Source organism: Phymastichus coffea, unplaced genomic scaffold (genome assembly GCF_024137745.1).
Source record: "Phymastichus coffea isolate CEN01 unplaced genomic scaffold, Cenicafe_Pcof_1.1 PCOF00023, whole genome shotgun sequence".
NCBI lineage: Eukaryota > Metazoa > Arthropoda > Insecta > Hymenoptera > Eulophidae > Phymastichus > Phymastichus coffea.
The window spans coordinates 2,492,361-2,513,479 of record NW_026706834.1 but is presented as its reverse complement, the minus strand read 5'-3'; the positions used below and the strand labels follow the sequence as shown (position 1 = coordinate 2,513,479).

Here is a 21,119-nt window from a genome sequence, read left to right as displayed (position 1 = left end):
GTAATAGGGTTATCACTCCCATTCCTGAGGAAGAAATTTTACCGGCAATCGTCGCCGCTAATGTAGTAACACCAGAGGTAGGTGTATGCACGCCGGCTGCGCCTGAACTAGAAAGGCGTAGCAATGGTACATTTAGCCAGGTTTGGGGCGCGATAGCAGCGATCCCGCGACGGATTTACCAACGGGAAGTGCAACAGGGTATTATTGATGGTACCAATGCGGTCTATAGGGTAGAAAGAGATGCAGTGCAAGGTAGAACGAATCAGGCTGCGCAACAGGCTCAACAGCCGTTGCAAGCCGATCCGTCGGCAGGCCGCGCGGCGCTCAATGCGTCAGCGGTTGCCGGTTCTGCCTATCAGACTCGCTCAAGTGTTCCCCCGTGTGGAGCAATACCGGTGAATCAGTTACCGTTTCTGAATAGTTCTCTTGAAACTCTTTATAGATCGCCCCATTACCTGATACAGAGACGTGGATTCGTGAATGGGAAAGGGCTGTGCGCGCACCTTATAGTAAACGCGCACGCGCTTCTAAATCATAAAGAGTAGACTTGGGCTCGATGGCTAGAGCTTCGACGAGAGCGTCAGAAAGTAGACCGGTCAAAAGGCGAAAACGAAAATTTTGCCGGACCATGGCAGCATGTTGACGTCTCGAGCTCCTCCGAGTCTGAGGTTGAGGATTGGAAGAAAAGCATGTCCCATAACGGCGACAAGCCGGTAAAAATTGAAAAGAAAAAGAAAAGCCCGAAATGCGTTAAGTACATAAATGATGTGCTGGCCGATGGCGTTAGAGCGTTGACTGCATGGTCGCTTCGTTTCACTGGCGATGATGACATGAGCGCGATGAGTTATTTGTCAGGACTAGAGGACTGTCAGCGCTACTATAGGATTTCGGATAAAGAGATGCTAAATGCTATTGGCACTACTTTTCGTGGCAAGGCGCGTTCGTGGTACGAACTTAATCGTAAACAGTGGGTGACTCTTACAGAATTCAAAAAGAATTTTTCGGCTAATTTTTGTCGTCCGTTTAATTATGAACAGCTATATAGAGAGCTAAGACAGAGATCACAAGGAGAGCGCGAGTGTATCTCTGATTATGTAGCAGCTTTTCAATAGATTTTGAGACGCTTCGCTCCTCCGATATCTGACAAAAGACTAGTAGCTATCATATTGGAAGGGCTACACCCGCAGTACAAGCGTTATTTAGAAACAAAAACCTTCAAAAATTTGAGTCAATTCAAGGAAGCAGGGTTAGTTCTAGAAAACCGTATGGCGGGTTGGAAAAGGTGGCAGCGTCCACCGAGTGCGGACGTTACGCTCGTGCTAGAGTCTGTTTATACCGAACCCAAGAAGCTAGCCGAGAAGAAAGCAGTCGCGGCGGTAGAACAGGTATCGAGCGAAATAGATGAGGTTTTGACGTTAGAGCCAGTTAAAAATACGCGCGCGAGCAAGAAGAAAGCAAAGGCTAAAGGCAATGGGCCGAAGGGCGAAGTTGTCGCGACTGGTGTCCAAGGCACCAAGCCGTAGGTGACGAATCGCTCTTCACAGCAGGCAGCACAGCCAAATGTTGTAGCGCAGCCGCCGGCCGCTCAGGTGCCGACGTTTCCTGCGCCGAGTTTAATTCCGCAGCAACGGGGGCGAGCGAACGGCGCTCAAGCAAACAACGCAAGAGGACAACGTCTTTTCGCTGGCGCATGTTTCGCGTGCGGTCTGGTTGACCATCAGAGGTCTCAGTGCCCGACCGCGCAGAATGCGCTGCCGATTGTTTGTTATAAGTGCAGACAACCTAGGCACTATGCAAACAGTTGTCCACTGAGGCCCACGGAAGCTAAGCCAGTATGTCAGGTATGCGATACCGTCAGGTTTGTCTTCCGAAACAGTCCAGTTTGTAATCAAGTAAGACAGAGAAACTCGGGTGCGAGAGCCGTCGACCGTTCAGCGACTCCTGCTTAAGGCAAATTGAACGAGCGGTATGGATAGAGGAGCTACTAGAAAGGAAAAGTAATTGGGTTGACGCGTCGAAAATAAGGAATTTCGATCGCGCTGTTAGTAGTGTGTTAGGTGAGAAGTCGGGTGCAAATGAAAGAAAACAAGTCATTTGTAGGCCGGGTAGTGAAGTCACTTACGATGTAGCTGACAAGAAGCTGGAGAGATCAGATCTCGTAGTTAATGGAGAGTTTATTTCCTCGGCGTTGGACGGGCCTATAAAGCCAGAGAACCAAAAATCAAGTAATTCGCAAGGCGAAAAACACTCGGTTCACCGTGTTAGTGCTAGGGTCGCTCATAAACAACGGGACGAGGCAACAAGCAGAACACTGATAAAGTATGATGCGCGGGATGCGGTCGGAAAGAACAAAGTTCAGCTGAACGTGAACTCTTCCACATCTAACGACGTAGAGGGCTCAATAAATTCGCGTATACAAAATACATAAGTATTTCATGAACCCGCTAACATTACATTTTTAAGTAAGCGTCCGGTTGTCTGTACAGACGCACCGTCCGTTTCGGTGAGAGGAGAGACTGAGCATGGCTCAAATGTACCTTTGCTAATGACGGAAGAGTCAGATCAAGTGCTAGTAGCCGTGATCGAGAATAGGTTTTTCTTGAAGGTAAAAATAAGCAATGAAGTCTATACTGCGTTGTTAGACTCGGGTGCTCAAGTATCAGTTGTAGGACCGAGGCTTGCACAAAGGTATGAGAAACGTTTAATGCCATCTACGATATTTATTCAAGGTATTTCAGGTGAAATGCCGCGAATATTGGGCGATGTTAGACTGTGCTTTGAGATTGGTGATAGATTCGCTTGGCTTACCGCGACGGCCGTGTTAACTTTAAAACACGACCTTATATTAGGCGCGGATTTTTGGAATAAATGGGGCATTAACATTAATTTCGGGAATCATGCTTGACGGTCAGGCGATCAAAGCGATAGGTGTCAACTGGCCGACACAAATAGCGAGGCAGTTGATGTATACGCAGAATGCGCAGGTCTGAATAGATACGAGGAAACTCAGCGCAAGACGATCATGGCGCTCGTTCGCCGGATCGTCCCTGAGCCCAGAGACTCGCCGGCTGTCACAAGCGTTATCGAGTATATTATCGATGTCGGTGATGCGCGCCCGATCAACATACCAATGCGTCAAATGTCGCCGAAAATTTTGGCTTTCACACAGGAGGAAACGATGAGCTGTGGAAAGCAAAGATAATCAGGGCGTCGAGCAGTCAATGGAGTAGTGCGCCGGTAGTTGTATGGAAACAAAACGGAGGTTATAGGTTCTATCTAGATTTTAGGCCGGTAAATAAAGTAACGAAGAGTGATGGGTATCCAATGCCGAACATGGACTCAATCTTTAATAGGTTGCGTGGCGCGGTTCATTTTTCAAAAATCGATTTAAAGTCAGCATTCTGGCAAATTCCACTCTCGGAATCGAGCAAACAGTACACAGTTTTTGCAATACCGGGATTAGGTCTGTGGGAGTTTGAAAGAATGCCGTTCGGTTTGGTGAACGCGTCGGCAACGTTCATGAGAGTCATGGATGCACTTTTTGGACCTAAATATGAACCGCATGTTTTCTAGTATCTTGACGATTTATTGGTAGTTAGTGTTGATTTTGATAGTCATGTTGTTTGTTTAGAATAAGTCTTAAATAGGTTAGTAAGTGTAGGGAACGTGTGTTGCGCGACGCTTATTGCGAGCCTTCTTCTGGACATTTGGGCTGGGAAAAGACTTATGATAGAGTAGCACGTGAATACTACTGGGCGGGCGTTTGGTACGACGTTAGTACCTCCATTTCCGAGTGTAAAAAGTGCCAGGAGTATAAGACTGTACAACAGGCGCCGCTCGGATTAATGAGAAAACGTGCAGTAGAGCACCCATGGGCCGTAGTAGCCATGGACATAGTCGAGCTACCGCGTAGCAAGAATAGGTTTCGGTATATGGTCGTGTTTCAAGACCTAATCACCAAGTGGGTAAAACTGAAACCGCTTAGGTCGGCAGACGGGCTTGTTCTGGCCACTGCCTTGGAGGAATTAATTTTATATAGATGGGAAACGCCAGAGTATTTAATTAGTGACAATGCGAAAGCATATAAGAGTGTGGTCTTCCAGGGTATGTTACGGGAGCATGGCATCGAGCACGTGCTGTGCCCTGCCTATCACCAGCAGAGCGATCCAGTTGAGCGTGTCAATAAGACACTGAAAACTATGATCGCAATATTTGTTGACAAAGATCATAGAAGCTGGGACCGTTACTTGCACGAGTTTAGGCAAGCATTAAATACCGCGACGCAATCGTCTACGAAAGTGTCGCCAGCGTTTTTAAATTAAATTTAAAAGTCTTAGGAGAGAGTTAGAAAAGAAACTGCCTATTACGAAAATTGATACGCAAGCGTGAACGGACCGTTTAATTCGACTCAATGCGCTTAGAGATCTAGTCTGGCGGAAAGTTCATAAGCTCTCTAACGCTGCCGCGGGTAAGAACGCAAAACTAGACCCTACATATGACGGTCCGTTCAAAATTGTTAGAGTATTATCAAGAAGTATACGATTTGTAGACGGACAGCAAACATCATGGTGCGCGAGTGCATGCGTCGGAATTAAAGCGATACCTTGCACCTCGAAAGATTAAGGGATATTAGTTGAAGGCAAGGAGGTATGTAGTCTATAGGTGTGATAACTTGGAAGTCTGTTTATTTATTTTTAAGGTATTGGTAACGACTATGGATAATAGAGCGACGGAGTTGGGAGCCGCCGCACCCTTTGAGCACGACCGTTCCGCGCAATCGTCTGTAGCGATCGGGATGAGCGTTTCCAACGTGTTGCAACAGCCGATGGCGCCGGAAACTGCGGGGTCGAGCCAGGCCGAGGGGCTCGCCGCTTTTCCTTCACAAGAAGAGCAGGCGGCCACTCTGGTCGAGGCTCCACCACAGCTTCCTGGGGTCTCGAACGAGACGTTTGATCGTGTCAGTCTCAGGTCGCGAGGAGTGCCGACTCCTCCACTGTTACCGGTGGGTCCGGTCCCTTTTGAAACGACGGGTTTGGTGAGCCTTAAAACAAGCAGGGCTCCATCCACGACGTTGTGTTTGGCTGCTTCAGTACGATACTGGATAGAGATCGTACGCAAGTGTGCGTCCTACCGCCTGACGTCTCTCGTAATACGTGAAGAGGCGGAGAGATCGCGCGTGGCTTCCGCCGCGGAGGGTCTGTATCAGCCCCCAGTTGATACAAGTAATTGTTTAGGATCGTCACCGGATCGGCGACGTATCTCGATCAATCACTCCCCAAGACCGAATTTCGGAAGAATCGCCAGGAAGCGCGCGAATTCACGAGGACGAGGAGTCGGCCGCGAAAGTACGGCGTTATGTTCCGCGGGTACCAACGAAGTGTTGGAGATCCTCGACGAAGACGGCGATTCGGCGAAGGAGATTTTGCGAGCTCCTGAAGTGCCTCGAGTGGCGCCTCAGAGGCACGTGCATGAACCTGTGCCGTGGAAGCCTCTTCGGCTCCAGAGGCTCGATCCGGCCTATCAGTTCGTAAGGATTGGTGGACCGGGGGCTTTCGCGCCGACTGGTTACTCGGCTGATGAGCGAAGCCGAGAGCTTGAAGAACGCGTTAACGCAGGGCGGAGGCGGCGATGGGCGGGGCTTGATATGTCCTGCAACATAGAGTCGCCGTTGCACTCTAGAGACCCAGTGCCGACGCTATCGGTTAGTGTGGTTACGAACGCTGCATCGGTGGAAGCCGACCAGCGTCCCATGGCCACTACGGGTCGGGCAGCGAGTCAATCATTGATTGACTCGCTGCCGATTGAACCGCTTTGCGGTCCCGTGAGCGCGTTGACGGGCCTATGGAGGTGGAGGAGCCGCTGCTACGTCCGTCGTCTCTTCTGGCCTTGTTGCCCGTCCTCCTCGTACCGACAACTGGTCGTACCTCGACATCATTTAAGGCAGCCCGGTTTGTAAGGCGCGGGAAAAAGCCATCAGTTGAGTCGGCCCCGGCGAGTGTGCCAGTTAAGGCTGGCGCCTCTGGTGCAGGGTTCGGACTCGTGAGAGGGGCTTTTCTCTGGGAAATGACGTCTGTGCCGTGGGACGATCAGCTTGATCTCCCATCGTTCAGGTGCTTCAATTGCCGGACAGGCTCCCACCACAAGGCCGACTGCACGAAGCCACCGCTAAGACGCGACTACTGCCGCAATTGCGGGCGGTTGGACACAACCGTCAGCGATTGCCCGCGGCGTCACCTGGCATACTCACTGGATCAAGCTAGGGTTGGTTCGAGCCGAGATGCCCCGGTTCCGGACTTTAGTGAGCCACTCCCCAGCGTGTCGTCTGTCCCACAAGACAGACCGGCGCCACAGCAGGTTCCTCAAAGTCTGGGACCTGTGACAACGGGGCAGACGGTTTCCCTGGCCGCCACTCCTGAGGTTACCCGAAAACCACGCCATCGGTCGGGTAAGGCTTCCCGAAAGAGACTGGCACGCAAAAGCGCTCGTCAGTAGACGAACGGCGCGGAGTCGCGATCGCGAGACGGATCCAGTTCGCTCTTGACGGAAGTCGCCCCGATGGATACATCGGAGGCGTCCCCGCCGTTAGTGACTACCGCGGGTGGTCATCGGCTCAATGGTACTGGCGCTATTACACTGGTAGCCGAGGAGCTTAAGACCCTCAGGCTCAAGTACCTGGAGGGTAACAGATAGTCGTCGAGCCTCAAGGTATGGTATTCTCATTAGTAACCTAGCTGACTTTAAAGGTGAATACGCGCGCGGGGCGTCTTGACGCGTCGTCGACTCGATGGTTGAGTTTATTTTCTTTTACGGTGCCTGGACCACGCGTTTGCCCTTGTAATTAACCCTTGTAAAATTTAGTCGTCGTCATTAAGCTAAAATTTCAGTTTCGTTATTTATACTAACTTAGAATTAAGTTAATCCTAAGCTTATTAAGTTTTTGAATAAGTTATTTATTACTGCGTCAGGCCAAGTCGTGAGTCTTTGCCGAAAGGGGGAGAGAGACTTGGGGTCCTAGGGAGAACTTTGGCCTTCGGAGGGGCTGTAACGGTGTAGGCTGGTTATGGCCTACACCGTGTGTTCCTTCTCTCTCTGACATTGGCTAGGGCTCATGGCGGGCATCTGACGTACGTATATATTCCGTCTCTGATGCCAGCTTTTATTTCAGCATCTTTATTCTACAAGTAAGACAGAGAGAGCAGAGCAGTACCAGTGAGCAGGAGCACGCAACAACATGCGCTCCCGTCAGTCACAGAGAGTATGTGTGTGAGAGAGAGAGAGAGAGAAAGAATGCAGCTATAGTGCGGCTAGGCGCGCGGCACTGACCACGCTTGGCGGTGCCGCGTGTCACCGATTAGGCAAGTGAGTAGTAGGGGAGGCGTGAGAAGTAGTCTCTCACGCACTATTTAGTCGTCTCTCGCGAGTATTAAGGGAGTGACTTCACGAGTGAGAGTAGAACAGTCTAACGCAGCGGGACAGTATTTTCGAGCGTAGCAGCCTTTATCCACCAGTCACGCCATATCCCACGGAATCACCAGCCGGCAGAAAGAAAGATCAACGTGCCAGCTCAGCAGACTTCGCCAATTATTCAGGTCAACTTCTCTCCTCTTTTTTCTCTCTCTTAATCGGTTCACCTCTTTTGCTATTCGCGACTTGTGCGCTGTGCTAGGCTCTCACGCGCCGGCACAGCTGCGTTAGTGGTTAAGTTTGTTTGTACTTCTGTTTTTGTATTTCGAGTCGGTAATGAGATGGCGAGGCGCTCACGTGCCGGCTATCTCATCTAGTTAATAAGAATTTATTGTGTATTAGGTTAAGGTTTATGATTAAGTGTTTTAACCGTCATCGCTCGAGGTAGTGATTTTGTAATAAATTTAATTCGTTAGTCAATAGAGAGTAGTCATTGTGATCGCCTTTCCTCTTCTGCCTTGCCGGAAGTGATATACCGCCTCCCTCACCTCCTCCTTAAATAATTAGGTGATAGAGGGAAAGAATTGCCGGCCAAGGACGGTCGACGCTGTTACAAATGCTTAAACCGTTTTTGATTAAGTATGCTAATTATAATTATCTAATGGTTAATTTACTCTGACACTGTTAGTTTACGAACTATGCTTCATCCTGCGCTAGATAAATGTAAGTAATATTATTTTTATAGTAATTACACCGTATCAAATAATAAGAATCCAAAAAATATAATTGAGCAATATTTATATATCGATGTAATTTATTATATTTACAAAATGATAATGTGCTACTTAATGAATTTTAATTTTTAGAACGTTTTTTTAATGAAGGTACATAAGAAACGTACATTAATAATGTTCATTTCAACTATTGTAATACGAGGTGTGTTCAAAAAGTAAGGTGACTTTGTATTTTTAAGAAAAAATATTTATTTATTTATCAATATTTATGTTGTCCCCTTCAAAGTAATCCCCCTCAGATACAATACACTTATGCCAACGGTTTTTCCAATCCTCAAAGCACTTCTCATAAGCACTTTTCGGTATAGCCTTGAGCTCTTCCAGCGATGCAGTCTTTATCTCTTCAATCGTTGCAAATCTCCGTCCTTTCATACGTCTCTTTAGTTTTGGGAACAAAAAAAAGTCACATGAGGCCAAATCCGATGAATATGGTGGCTGAGGCATGATTGTGGTGTTGTTTTTGCCCAAAAAATCTCTCACAAGCAAAGATGTGTGAGCAGGGGCATTATCGTGATGCAAAAGCCATGAAATGTTTTTCCACAATTCTGGTCATTTTCTTCGTATTGCTTCTCGCAAACGGCGCATAACTTCAAGATAATACTGTTTATTGACCGTACGTCCATATGGTAAGAACTCCTGATGCACCACGCCATGGTAATCGAAGAAAACAGTGAGCAAAACTTTGACATTTGATCGAACTTGGCGTGCTTTTTTTGGTCTTGGCTCATCTGGGTTCTTCCATTGGGACGATTGGACTTTGGTTTCGATATCATAACCATATACCCATGATTCGTCACCAGTTATGACCCTTTTGAGTAAATCTGGATCGTCGTTGACGTCATTCAACAGTTCTTGAGCGATGCTCATGCGACGGTTCTTTTGGTCAAAATTTAGCAATTTCGGAACAAACTTCGCTGACACACGTCTCATGCCCAAAACGTTAGAAAAAATTTCATGGCACGAGCCAAGCGATATACCAACATCCTCAGCAACATCTCTGATAGTGATTCGACGATTTTCCAGAACAATTTTCTTCACTGCTTGAACATTTTCATCAGTTGTTGACGTGCTTGGGCGTCCAGAGCGAGCATCTTCCCGGCCATCTTGGAAGAGTTTGTACCACTTGTAAACATTTTTTTTACTCAGAACAGTTTCTTACTTCGCGCACTAAAGCTCAGGAATTTATTCAAGTAAACACACACGCACGGAATCGGTCTGTCGCGCGAAGGTCAGTCGCTCCTCGATCGACATTATTAGCATCTCAAGCAATAATCGTATCACGGAAAACAGGGGCTAATGATGCGCACATGAAAAACTTGTCGGTCAAACGAAGGTCAGACACGACTCGCGTAATATATATCCGATCGGCTTTACAAATAACTTCATCAACACGCGTATGAGACTCGTCGCCCGCGCTAAGGTCGTTCGGCAATCAACGGACAGTTACTCAAAGAATCCACAACAACTAGCGTACACGGGTGATTCGGCCGGTCATGCGAAGGTCAGGCTTTGTCTAATTGTAACTTTCGTGAAAATTGTTCCAAGAAATCGGTAATAGCTACGCGCACACGAACAATTTGTTTTATTCGCAAAACGGAGGAAAGCTCATTGTCGATAGGCAAATTAATAAGGTTGGGCGAAGAGTTTACGGCATATAGACGCGAGCGTGAAGAAGTCGCCCTCAGACATTAAACGGAAACGGCGCAACGACGGAATTCACCCGGAAGGTCAGCGACGAATAGGCGCGCACAAGTAAATCGGTCGGACGCGTGAAGGTCATACGGCACTCCCGTGAACGCGGACGTTTAGCAATCACGCAATCTAATAAGAGATAAACGTACTTACTCGGGCGCCTTTTTATCACAATCGCGACTGCAGATACCGCCGCTAACGCTGCCGTAGCTACCGCTACCGTTGCTGCCGCCGCTCCTGCCTTTGCTGCTGTTGCTGACTACTACTGTTGTTGAGGCTGCTGCTTGCTGCTTTTGCTACTCGTTGCTTGCCCTGCTACTCGCTGATGACTCTGCTACTCACTGCTTACTCTGCTTCTCACTGCTTACTCTGCTTTGCTGCTCACGCTGTTCACTTGTGGAGTTAGGTGGCTGGTCGGACCCAGCACTCGGCGGATACTCGGGTAAAGGTCCTCTGGTCGGCACCAGGGCTCGGCGATTACTAGCGCGGCGCTTTTTGGCGACGCGCCGCTTCTCCTTGCTTACCTCTCCTTAACGGTTATGCGGTTGGTCGGCTTGTTGCTAAGCCGGATGTTAGCGCCGTCTATATCGGTAATTCTTACCCGTGTAATTTCGTCATTGGTCGAGTCCTGGCGCCTAATTTCCTTACTGGTTGCAAAGATAGCGTCGGTTTTACTTCATTCACCTAGCCACCCTATGCTGGTTACGATTGGTTAATTCGTTAGCGTCGCTTGCTTATCCTTGTCTATCAGCCGCTCGGTAGTCTTAACGATTCCCCTCGCTCGCGTCCGATTGGTCTCGTATCGGTTGTCTCGCTCGCTCTCACGCACTCGGTTGCCCCTACTTCGGTCTAGCCAGGTCTGCCTTAGTTAACGGGGCTTGCGATCAGCTGATCCCAGCTGGAATCTTTACGGGCGTCCAGCTTCCTGGGGGAGTGTCGGACCGGGTCGTGAGTGTGCGAGGGGTTGTACGCGGACGTAAGGGTCGTGCGCATCGGTCGGGAAGACTTCAGGGGACCATAGGTCGCGAGATCTCGGACATGTGTGGGTGGGCTTGTGCGGTAACTACTGTTCGGCCGCACGTTTCTATCCGGAGCGGGGCTAGCATAAGGTAGCGTAGTTTTCCTGTGATGACGCATCAACAGAACAATTATTGCACAAATTGTAAAGATTTCTTCATTTTCCAGTTTTTCATTAACCGAAGAAATTATATTAAATTAATATTAACTTGGCAGCATATTTATTCAATTATATGTTGTAAAGAAAATCTGAGAAAACTTATATTTATATAATGTTATACCATATGTAGCAATATTTTATATGTTGGGTAAATTTTTGAACTATGTGTAAAGTTATTCAAAGCTTGAATTCATTGTATATTATTAAAATAAATTTTTTTTATTAAACGATTATTATCAAAACCTTAATTTATTTATTGTATAATATAAATAAAGTTGTGCTAATCCACATTCTCAATATGCCCAATGGTCAAGTTACACTACATTAATTTCAAATATCTGAAATTATTATCAATGTGATGTTATAAATGAAACTTAATTATACATGGATTTAATGCCGTATTTCAGTGATTAAATTTCAACATTCAGGTTTTAAGATTAATCCAGCTACTACTGGTGAGTATATTGAGTAACACTAACATACTGATTTGATATATAGTAGTTTTTACAAACTAGAATACTTTAATACTCAAATCTACAATTTATGTATTTTATTATTTTAAACATTCTTTTATTAACTATTTTATATTTAATTGTTAATTCCACGCTTTAACATATCCAGGGATATTAGTTATATAAAAATCTAAATAAAAATATTTTTTATTATTTATTGTATTTCTTTCGCACAAAATAGATGTTAGTAGATAACATTCGTTGATTTTTTATAAACTCATTTTTAATATTTAATTATGACATTATAGTTCCAAGTTTTTATTTGGAGTTTCTAAAAATTTATGGTAAGTATAGTAATTAGATTATGTAATGGTAGTCGATTCGAACAATCCATACGTTCGCGATACTCCATACGATTCGACGTACGTAAGTGCGAGAGCAAACGTTTAAGAGAGAGAGAGGGCGCGCGAGAGTTTAATTTTCAGTTTAGTCTCAGCTGTTGATTTAGTAAATCGCCTATTTTCATCTTGTTTTTCTTTGCTGTTCATCGAGATAAAGTTTTGGGTTTTGTTTGGTACATCAGTGGTGTGGGAGTGAGGAAACGAGGATAACCACAACAGACATTAACAGCGAGGAGTTGGACGAGCAGCAACCGATCCGGTAGCAAGGGCAACATCGTTGCAGTATCACCCGGGAGCAAAAAGTGGTTTGCCGACATCAATTACGGCTGATCACCGTAATTACGCCGCAGGGTAAGTGTACCTCCCTTTTTCCGCACATCGAAATACTTCCGAAAGTATTTATTATACGCGACCGTTATCGCATTCGTGCCGAACGCTGTAGTTCGCGGTAGAATTTCAAATTCTCTCTCTCTGTCTCTCTCTCTCTCTCCGGATAAATGTAAATCTTATATACGTGCGCAAGTCTTAAGTTGAAAGTATCAATCGTAAAGGCGAATACACGTATGGTCATACGTGATTAACGGAGCGGCGGTTAGCTCTGCATCGTGGGAGATTATTCTTAGACAAACCCCAATGGCATCGGTTAATCCAGCCCGTTATAATTAACATAATTTATTTTATATAATATTAACTATCTATCTAATAAAAAGAAATTTTTTATTTGATACTTTATTTTATCATTTACTTTTATTATGTGACAAAACTTAACCAGAGCAAGCCAAAATCAAACCATACCAAACTAAAATCAAACCAAACCAAAGCCAAACTAAGATAAGAACGAAACTTAGTAAAAAACATAACTCACATTACTAAAAAAAAACTCACATTACCAAATTAAAATCAAATCATCAATTAAATCAACAATATTTTTTTACAAAAGTTAGACTGATTACTAAAATATTCTATTAAATTAAGAAAATATTTACAATTGCCTTGTTATTTGTACTGATACGTTCTGATTATTATTTCATTCTTATTATACTTATTTATACTGTTACGTTGTCATGTAAAATTTCTTATTTTATATTGTATCTATTTCTTCTTATTTTTTTATTAATTTTGTATTAAAATATGGGTAGACAAAAACGCTCCGACAAAGAGATAGCGATTTAAAAAAAAATAGACGAATTAGAGAATCAAAAGGCCAATGTTGTAGATAAGTTGCTCGCCAGAATATTATTGACAATGTAATACGTTGCAAAAAATATCGTTTTGTACAATGTAATACGTTGGAAAAAAATTACTCATGACGTGAAATTCATTAGAATATGGACATTAGGTAGACCGCCGTGGGTAGACACCGTCGTCAACCGGAGAATCGACCTCAGGCTGACGGGGGAACTGATCATAATCACTTAAGGGGGTATCCCTCAATAGATCGATGAAAAAAGTCTTTTTTTTTTTGCATAGATCGAAAGTACATCATTTCAAGAATGTGCTGTTAAAATATTGGACCGAAATTCAGAGCGTTTCAGCCGCTATAGCTATTTTCGTATAGAAACTCTGGCGCGCAGAGCAGGTAGGCAGCTGCGCGCTCGAGCGGCAAGGCGCCCCGCTGGGCGGTGCGCTGCAGTTCGCTTCCTACTTATAATATACAATGGATTAGATGTTTCTCGATCTTCCTTTGTATAAACTGTACGTTCGTTTACTGGGTCAGGCTAGGTGTAGCATAGTAGGTACAAAGGTTTCTGAGGAAAGGTAGGGATTCGTTTGGGAGACCGTTACTACAGTTTGCTCAGTTTTATTTCGGCTTTTGGGTAGTGAGCATCGTGTTTCTAGTTTTCACAATTTGAAAATGAGTACTAGTTATCCTAAGGGCGAAAAAGAAGAAGGCTATCGTGCCGCAAAGAGACGAAGATCTTTCCGCAGTAATCAATTCTCAACTGAAGAAGGCGAGCAAGTAGGATGTTTATGAGCATCCAGCTCCACTACACCCAGATGTACAAAAACATTTAATCCCGATTTATCAAGTTTTATCGAAAGATGATTTATTGAAAAGATGCTTAGGTGGCTACACGCAAAATGCAAACGAAAGTTTCAACTCAGTCATTTGGCGATTAGCTCCGAAGCATTTACACTGTGGGCCAAAAACTGTTGAAATTGCCGCTCATACAGCTGCTGTACTCTTCAATGACGGATTCTATGGTGTATTAAGAATTATGAAATCGCTGCAGTTCAAGACCGGGCTATCCGCAGCCAACTACGCGAAGAGCGCTGACGATGAGCGCGTGAAGCGTCAAGAAATCCGCAGCCAAGAATCCACAAAAGCAGCTAGGACTGCTAAAAAACTAAAAGCTGCGAAGTCAAATCAACAGTATGATGAAGAAGAAGGTATCCTTTATGGTGCTGGTATTGCTGATTGAGTGAAAACCAATTTTATTCGATGTGAGTATGAAAAAAAATGCCGTTTTCGCCTGCCGCAAACTTTAAACGCGTTTATCTCCGAATCATTTTTTTTCGATTTGTCGATTTGGCGGGCGCTCTTACTCAGCGAATTTTCAACTTAAAAAAAAAAAATACCATTTGAACGGAAATTAAATAATCTCGTCGATGTACCTATAAAATTCTGTCAAATATTGTTTGTTAAACGCTTTTTTGCATGAACAATAAAAAAAAAAATATATTTTTTTTTTTAAAAGTCCGCCATTTTGTTAAATAATTTTTCCGAGCAATAAATTTAGGTTCATCGACGAGAAATATGTCTAATGAAACTAAAAAAATGTTTTCTGTATGTTTCAGAGTGATTGGAAAGCCAGGATTTGAACCGCCAAAAAGGAAAAAAAAAAAAGTTTATAACTTTGAACGAGTACTGCACATTTGTTTATTACAATATTTCTCTAAAAAAAATTTTTTCTAATTTGTTAAAATTTCAATAAAACACAGTCTGAATTTCATGAAAAAATATTGAATAGTTTTCTTTTAAAAAATTCCCAAAGTTTTCGTCGATTTTCTGCGATCTATTGAGGGATACCCCCTTAATAAAGGATAATTACTGGTAATAAGTTGTTATCTTTGACTTAACCTTGTCAAGACTCCGCATTCACCCGTAGCTAATGCGATTGGGTTACGCGAAACCGACTAGCGCGTCAACGCCGAGACGCCATTTTGTGTGAGTGAGAGATTGAGCCCTTCCCCCTCCCCCTATACCACTCTTCACCGTTTTCGAATTGCTAATATGGCACCTAGAGACGCCTCTCCGAAGATCCACTTCTGAAAAGAGTCCCTGCCCAGACATTTTTGACTAGCCGCCGCCCGCACTTCTCCTCGCACGTAGATTAGGTCTTCGCGTCCCTTCCTCACACTCAGAGGTGGCCAACAAGGCCAGTGCGAGAAGAAGAGTATCAGCGAACCGACATTCAGCGATCAGAACCAGCCGGTCTGCAGCGCTACTCGCTCTCCTACCGCGAGAACGGTAGCTGGCGCCCAATTACAAAATTAAAGCTGCAACGATTGGCTGACTGCGCCGCTGGTGGCAGTTGAGGCCGGAACAAATCAAATTATTTTTCCATCTCCCTCTTTCCGTCACAGATATTAATCAAAAATATGTCTTAATGACGGATTATAGAAATAATTCCAAATACTTGATTTTTCGATAATTTATCAAAATGTCGACTTATAAAAATGTAAGATATGAACTGTAGTTATATGCAATAACATTGTATTTCTTAATTGAATTACATTATTTTGAATTCAATTTAGGCACGTGAAGCGTGCTGTAGTGTTCTAATAATAACAGGAAACTGAATTTTCAGAAAGTTCGAGATTATGCAGACTTTTTGCAATCAAAGTTTGCTAATCGAAGATTTTGTGCTACAGTTAGTGTGTATAATAATTGTTATAAGTGTATTGTTTTTGCCAGTGAGACAGCAGAGATTGATGACAACGATATAATATAAGCAAACGAATATGAAGAATTAGAAGTAGACAGTAACGATTGTGAATTCCGACTAAATATTACAATATGTATTGATGAGTTCAATGAATTTTTAATTTCTCGATTAAAAACTCAGTGTCGCCTTTGTGTAAAAAGTTATAACGGGGTTATAGACCGCGACAATATACAAGAATAATGTAGAATAACCGAGAAGAATGGATTAAAGATATATTTGCCAGATAGCAATGGCCCGCGGAGAGTGTCATAGGTCGTACAGCTGCAATCGCGAAAGCTATGAAAAGTGAGTGAAAAAAAAGAGTACACAAAAGAAAAGGGCAGAGCCGGTGGGTGTGCAAGTGTTTTATGTATATTTGTAAATATTAATTAGTAGAAAAAAGCGGATACTCTAAATTCGAAATGATTATCTAAGAAACATGAGTAAGAATTCGTTTCATTGATAACAACTTAATTATTACTGTTATCAATAAATAAACAATTAATAATTTATTTAAACAAATAATTGTATATAGATCGAAAGCGTTAATTTTGTACAAAACAACGAAAATTTTATAATTTATTAATCTTAATTAACTAATTTATTATTTGCATTATAAGATTTTACAAAAAACCGTTACAAATACGAAAATTGATTATAATTCAAATATTATTAAATAATTGAAGTAATTCTTTTTAGGAATTCCTTCTACTAGTGATAAACTATTGATATATATAAAATTTTATCATTATATTTTATATTGTAACAGACTACCGTTTAGTCGCAAATCCCAGGCAATTATAATTACCGTAACGGCCAACCGGTGCTCTGCTATGTGCTTCGAGCACGCTAACTCACCTTACGCCGGTGTGCGCATGCGCCGAGTCCTCGTAGCAATCCAACTTCGGTGTTCGAACTATCCGCTAGAGGTGCTGGTGCGCTTGCTTACCAGCGCTCCGTCGGCCGCAGCAGACAACTCGATTGACGAACAGTTCTGTCTATTGTATTCGCGACCTATGTTGAATTCTCGGCGCGTTCGAATCAAAACGTAAATATAAACACCGACACCGGGCAAGGTGAGACGAAACAACAAGATCGTCTCTTATTATTAGTTAACCACTTTATTAGACTAGGTAAATCCTATACACGGGATGATTTGCCGAGAGCCTGGGACGCACGCCGTATATACAAAATAAATCTAACGGGGAGAGAGAGTTAATTTCGCGGACGTTGCGAACCAATCGCACCCACCACGATGTCCACAAAACTCACCACGCACGCTGCGCGAGATCGCACGCAAAACAAACTCAAAAGTGCAGCGCACTTACCGCAGAGCTGATTAGGATACGGTGGTCAACCGTATCCGCTGACACGAGCAACGAGCTGCCTCTGCAACCGGCTTTTGTTGCTGTTGTTGAGCTGCGCCGTGGATGCTGCTGAGGTTGTGGTTGCAGCTGCTGATGCTACACACGTTGTACAGTGCGCGCACTCGTCTCACCACACTCGGCGCAGATTATCTATTTATCGATTCTGTAAGTCACTCAGCACGGCTGTACAATGATGTCACTTCGCAAGGGAAACAATGATGTCGCCAGACTGATGAATACTGTCATACTGACTCGCTAGCTCTCCCCTCCCGGTCGTTGTCCCTAACGCGCCCTCTCTCTCTCTCTCTAACCTAAGCCGATCATGGCTATTACGCTTAGCCACGCTTGATGGTCCGCGCGAGGCCTAACGATTTTCGGCAATCGTTGCAATGTAAAAATTGTTAGATACAGATTTTATATTTTACATACTTTTTACAATAATTGTAAATTATACTTAAATGATCTATATCTACTTCTGTAAATTTTACATATTTTAAAATTTCATTATTACTGTTTATTCTCTTGTAAACTAGAAAAAATGATTTTGCACAATTGCATAAACAACTCGAAGAGGACTGTTCTACGAAAATAAGCTGGAAAATCGGTTTATAAATACTCTGATTTTTGAACAGGCTAGCATTCACTTCTAGCCTTACAAAGTGAGCGCTCAAGATCGAAAAACTTGGCTTATACCTAAGTTCTTTCTCTCAAGTGATTAACTGAGCAAATCGTTTCTTTCCTATTGTACTACTGTGGGCAAAAAGTAAGGTGAATTTGTTTGTAAAATGAAAAATCTTTATTTATTCTTCTACATCAATGTCATCCCCTTCGAAGTAATCCCCTCCCGATAAAATACACTTATGCCAACGTTTTTTCCAATCCTCGAAACATGCCAAATAGTCTCTTTCCGGTATAGCCATCAGCGCCTTCTTCGATTCAGCTCTTATCTCCTCAATCGACTCGAAACGCGTTCCCCGGAGTGGTCTCTTGAGTTTTGGGAATAGCCAGAAGTCAACGGAGCCAAATCAGGCGAATACGGTGGTTGCGGAACGATATGCGTCGAATTTTTGGCGAAATGGTCACGAAGAACGAGTGAACGAATTGAGCGTTTTCGGTACCAAACGAGATTTGACTTTTCGTAGGCCCAAATGGTCTTTCAAAATTGTTTTCACAGATCCTTCTGATACTCCGATCATATCAGTAAGGTCTCTAACAGTCAACCGACGATTTTCGAGCACTAATTCCTTCACTTTATTGACGTGTTGGTCATCTGTTGACGTCGATGGTCGTCCGGAGCGCTCCAAGTCATCAACACGTTCTCGACCCTCTTTGAAGTCTTTGTACCACTTATAAACATTTTTCTGCGACATGGTAGAATCACCAAAGGCCTTCCGCAACATCCTCAACGTTTCCGCAGCCGAAATTTCATTCCGCAAACAAAATTTGATGGCACTTCTTTGCTCAATTAAATCAGACATTGTAAAAATCGAAACATGCACTCTTGGTCGTTTGGTAAACACAAGCGTAAATATATTACTGATGATGACATTGACATGAAATTTGTCCCAGATGTCATTCGCAGTCCTACCAACTCAAGAAAAAAAGAACTAGCCCGAAATGTTAAGCCCGCAAAGTTTAAATTGAAAATTCACCTTACTTTTTGCCCACAGTAGTATGTTAGTACGTGTATTCGCCTTAACGTCAGCTGACTTAACTTGGTTGTCTTCGATCAAGCAGAGTTGAACTCACCTTAAGTCACGTGCCTTGTGACACACGATGAGTTTCAAGTGTAATCGACTTTGCTCCTAATACACTTAATCCCCTAGCTATGATCGGATTAAAACTTAAGCCTATTTCAATTGTTTAAACTATTAGGAGAAATCATATGACGAAATCGGCGAATAATTTTAATAGATTTTATTAATAAAAATCTCTACAGTCTTTATCGGGCCGAAAGACTGACGCACGCGAACAGGATTTACAATTTAATAACTTTCGGTGAGAAAGAAAGAGAGAGAGAGAAGATACGAAAATTGGCGCGATCTAACGCTCGGCGCGAATACAAAATTATCAACGCTAACGCGGCTGAGCAAAATAATAAATATATTTTGACACGCGATAATAAAGGGAGGTGCACCTACCCTGCGGTGCAATTACGGTGATCAGCCGTAATTGTTGATGTCAGCAAAATATCAACTGCCTCCGGTCCTAGGTTATCAGCTGTGCTGTCTCGTACCACCTATCAGCTGCAAATCTGCTGCTACCAAAACGCTGCAATCTGTAGGTCTCGTTGTTGCACTCACGCGCGTAATTATTATGGACCAGTAACTATTAGTCGGCGAGAAAAAAACAGTGCAAATAACTTCGGCGATATCTACTTGTCACAACAGCTGAGACGTAACTGCTAATTTGAAAGATCGCGCGTCCCCTCTCTCTCTCAATACTTAGAACTAACGCGCGAAAATCAGAATCGCGAACGGTTCGATTAATTGAATCGACTACCGTTCCAGTTAATACATGTATTCATGTTCGTTGTATGCTTATGACAATATTTGGCGCTAATTCTGTTCTGTAAGTTTGAGTTAACGAGTTCATCAGTAAGGCACCATGTCTGCAAAACAGTGTAAAAAATCAAAAGACAAAAGAATTCGTTACGATGTTTGTTTTAACCCTTTTTATTTAAGTAATCATTCAAGAAAAAAAAATTTTAAATTGAGAAAAGTGAATGCAAGTCTATTAAATGCATTAAAGATTCCAGTGAATAATGATTCATTGACACAAAAAATTTGTGATTCTTGCCGCCAGTGCATCTATAAAGTAAAAGAAAAAAATGAGCCAGCAAGAATGGTATGTATTTATAATAAAAATATTCAGAAATTTACAAGATATATTTCAGATATTGCTTTCATACATCATAATTTTTACAGACAGATAATATTAATGTATCGTCAAATGAGGACTCGGATGCTAAAATTGGCAGTGGAGAGACTTCTGGACCTTCAGGTGAAAGTGTAACATTGCAGACCGCTCGCGTTGAACGTTTAAATCAAGGATTAAGTTTTATATGGTCTTCACCTATCAACAAAAAAAATTGAAGTAAAAAAGTTATTCAGAGAAAAAAGTAAAAAAAATTACAGATGTCATCAAGAAAAACATTTTTCACATTAGTAATGATGGTCCAGATGATGATAATGGCGATGATAATGATGATGATGATGTTACAATTGTAAGAACTTTGCAAGAAAGTTTTAATACTACAGATGATCGCTCTCTAAAAATTAAAATTTTAACTATCTTTAGACACTGGTCGTATACAAAAATAGAGCTTGCTTTTCCAACTGCTACTTGCCACATGATTATTGTTGCAAAAAATATTGCAAAAGAGAAAGGAATTTTAAGTGATCCGAGTCCTAAAAGTCATCCATCTTTGAATATTAATGATGTAAATACTATTGTTAGTTTTTACCAGTCTGATGACAATACTCAATTGATGCCAGGTAAAAAAGATTATATTTCTGTCAAAGTTAATGGACATAGAATACAGATGCAAAAATGCTTGCTCTTAAATAATTTATAAGAATTATTTCAATTATTTAAAGAGACGTACCCAGCTGTAAAAAGTAGTTTCTCTAAGTTTGCCAGTTTACGACAAAAATATTGTATATTGGCAGGTATATACCAGTATATACCAGTATATATATATAGCAGCATGTATATACCAGTGGTACTCATTCTGTTTGTGCCTGTCCGATACATGGAAATGTGAAATTATTAATAGATGGAGCCAATTTGAAATCGATTACAGCTGATTCGGAAGAAGCAATTTTAAATTATCATGACTGTGTAGATCGTATGTTGTGTAAAGTTCAATCTACAAATTGTTTTTTGGGTTTGTGTAATGAG

At 42.8% G+C, this 21,119-nt stretch overlaps 1 protein-coding gene across 2 annotated transcripts in view; it reads right to left on the bottom strand.

Annotated features, from left to right (window-relative positions):
* Window positions 1-21,119, bottom strand: part of LOC131675475 (kinesin-like protein Klp10A) — a 929,209-nt gene that overhangs the window by 262,661 nt on the left and 645,429 nt on the right. The window lies entirely within an intron of this gene.